The 3,185-nt window shown below is 34.9% G+C and overlaps 1 long non-coding RNA gene across 2 annotated transcripts; it reads left to right on the top strand.

The window, feature by feature from the left end:
- Window positions 1-2,056: 2,056 nt before the first annotated feature.
- LOC127849499 (uncharacterized) lies at window positions 2,057-2,736 on the top strand. 2 transcript variants are annotated; one of them, XR_008034870.1, is made up of 3 exons: window positions 2,057-2,091; window positions 2,531-2,610; window positions 2,651-2,736. It is a non-coding gene; the product is annotated as an uncharacterized LOC127849499 (long non-coding RNA). The 2 variants fall into 2 exon arrangements; XR_008034871.1 differs by lacking the exon at window positions 2,057-2,091 and adding an exon at window positions 2,356-2,370.
- Window positions 2,737-3,185: the final 449 nt, after the last annotated feature.

The raw sequence follows: 3,185 nt of genomic DNA on the forward strand, positions 1-3,185 counted from the left end.
TCAAAGATAGCGATTTTGTCGGCGGAGTTCTTAGCTTTATCACACCCAAGTCAATAACGGGATGTTTCGCCAGATTTCTTATTTCGCATTGTTAGATATTATTGATCATATATCTATATAAATAGAGCATAAATACAAAACAAGAATGGAAATAAATCACCCATACAACTCAGAAATATGTATACGTGCGTTCTTCGAGCAGACCTGTTTTAGTGGTTTGCCGGGCATTGTTATTTGATTTGATTATTAATTGTATCGTAAATCATCATTATTATCCAAATATATTGGTCGATATGGTGTAACAATTCTTATTAAATTAATCAAAAATATAGTATAACACGGAATTGTTGAAAACACATTAGCAATCTAGTATTGACATATCATAATAAAATCGCCGAATATCATCATTTAAAATAAGCCTCGTCATATAAAACTATAATGTTACCTAGTAAACACGAAATTCTTTATATGACGATTCTGCTACTGACTGCACACTGACCTTGATTGATACCTTGAGGGATGGATTGCAATACATTTAAAATGGGGTTCCGATTTTACTTCTGAAACCTCATCTTGTTTAAAACTTAATACTTTAACATGTTTAAAAGTCAATTTGGCGTTGAACAATGAAAACGATTGTCTTTCTGATATATCTATTTTGTAATCATTCAAAGTCGGTGTAACGTTATCGATTATTTCAAATTGCACGGGTTTGTAGCTTGGTGGCGTATACATTCAAGGTCGAATTCAAATTACGTGTTTTTATGTTTGTCAAAATATGACTTGTTCGTACACTCAATTCATTGAATGATTTTAAGATAAATGACAAGGCGATTTGCGGGTATTATTCGATATTTACTGTTTGAAGCGTTTTTAGAAATCGGGTATTTATATTTGACTAATTTTAGCTAAAGGGTTAATTCTATTTTAAGAAATAGTTCATACACATTCCAAGATTTTGGATACCTGATATTTAATTGCAGCGATTCATATTATTTAAAATAATTGTTTAATCACGTAAGCGACAAGACGTCTACGGGTATGCAATGCCATGATCGCATAGATTGAAAGCGATATTAAATTTACTTTCAACACCTGCACCAATTTACTAGTACTGTGCATATAACTTTTATTACGGCAATTTTACCAACATCAACAAAAATTGAACGCTTTAAAATTGGTAAAATTACGTATTTTATTGTTTCTGTTAATTCTGCTATAGCTGGCTGTTCTTCAAGAGAATTCGGGTATAGCCGTTATTGTAATAAACGGAAAATTTGCGATTTCGGCACGGAAATATTTATCACCAAACACGTGACTAAGAAAAATAATTACCTTAAACGTGCATTCCGGCGGGCGGCTGTAATACGTAATATCATTTTCAAAAATAAGATAATCTTATAATAAGTATTTACGGAATAGTTGTTGTACACATATGTCTCTTAAACAAAAACACAACAACTCAAAGTACAATGTTTATGTGTTTAATTATTAAAAGTTGTCCCATACGTCACTTGACGGGCACGGTGAAAATAGTGGACAAAGTAAAATCGCAATAAATTAATTGACCTCGACGTATCGCTTTAAGCGCGCGCACTATCGACAACGGAACTGTGAAATAGTAAAATTCCCATTGAAGTAGGCGAATTTTCGAACTCTTATAGAGGCTCGCATAGAAAATATACTTAAGAGGAATGTATACAGTTTTAGGGTCACTTAAGCACGAAGCGCTCAAGGTGATCTAGTGTGATGAGTCTATATCAGGCGTCCGTCGTCGTTCAGTGAGCGGTTTGCGTCGTCAACTCTCAGCACGTGGGACACTCTCGAGGCCATATTTTTGCTCAATGTTGATAAAATTTTGTCAGAATATTTATCTCGACACTATTAGAGCCAAAATTGAATGTGTGTAAAGTTCGTCCGAAAACTAGGTCAGCAAGTAAAATAATTGGAAAACCTTGTTTCCACTCTACCAGATTTATAATTCAACATTGATGAAACTTAGTAGCATATTTATATCTAGTGTAAGTTTTAATCTGAATACTGTGTGTCCCAAACTTGTAAAATAATATCCTTTAGTGTCACTCTATGTAGGTTATTGTACAAGATATCCTTCAGTGTCACTCTATGAAGGTTATTGTGCAAGAACGTCCTTCAGTGTCGCTCTATGAAGGTTATTGTACAAGAACGTCCTTCAGTGTCGCTCTATGAAGGTTATTGTACATGAACTTCCTTCAGTGTCGCTCTATGTAGGTTATTGTACAAGAACGTCCTTCAGTGTCACTCTATGAAGGTTATTGTACAAGAACGTCCTTCAGTGTCGCTCTATGAAGGTTATTGTACATGAACTTCCTTCAGTGTCACTCTATGTAGGTTATTGTACATGAACTTCCTTCAGTGTCACTCTATGAAGGTTATTGTACAAGAAGATCCTTCAGTGTCACTCTATGAAGGTTATTGTACAAGAACGTCCTTCAGTGTCACTCTATGAAGGTTATTGTACAAGAACGTCCTTCAGTGTCACTCTATGAAGGTTATTGTACAAGAACGTCCTTCAGTGTCACTCTATGAAGGTTATTGTACAAGAACATCCTTCAGTGTCACTCTATGAAGGTTATTGTACAAGAACGTCCTTCAGTGTCACTCTATGAAGGTTATTGTACAAGAACATCCTTCAGTGTCACTCTATGAAGGTTATTGTACAAGAACGTCCTTCAGTGTCACTCTATGAAGGTTATTGTACAAGAACACCCTCCACTCTCACTATAGAAGGTTATTGAACATCCTTCAGTGTCACTCTATGTAGGTTATTGTACATGAACTTCCTTCAGTGTCACTCTATGAAGGTTATTGTACAAGAACATCCTTCAGTTTCACTCTATGAAGGTTATTGTACATGAACATCCTTCAGTGTCACTCTATGAAGGTTATTGTACATGAACATCTTTCAGTTTCACTCTATAAAGGTTATTGTACAAGAAAATCCTTCAGTGTCACTCTTAGCAGTTAAATCAGTATTTTCATTCTTGTGCAATCATGTTTACCTACAATGTACGTGTGCATATCGCAGTGTTTTGTATGCGCCGCCTTTATTAATTGTGTTGATTTTTTACATGCCGCTCACTTTCCAGCCATATCAACAATTACTTATTTAGCGTTATTTCGTATTAATATTCGCTTTTTATCTC

Source organism: Dreissena polymorpha, chromosome 11, assembly GCF_020536995.1.
Source record: "Dreissena polymorpha isolate Duluth1 chromosome 11, UMN_Dpol_1.0, whole genome shotgun sequence".
Classification (NCBI taxonomy): Eukaryota; Metazoa; Mollusca; class Bivalvia; order Myida; family Dreissenidae; genus Dreissena; species Dreissena polymorpha.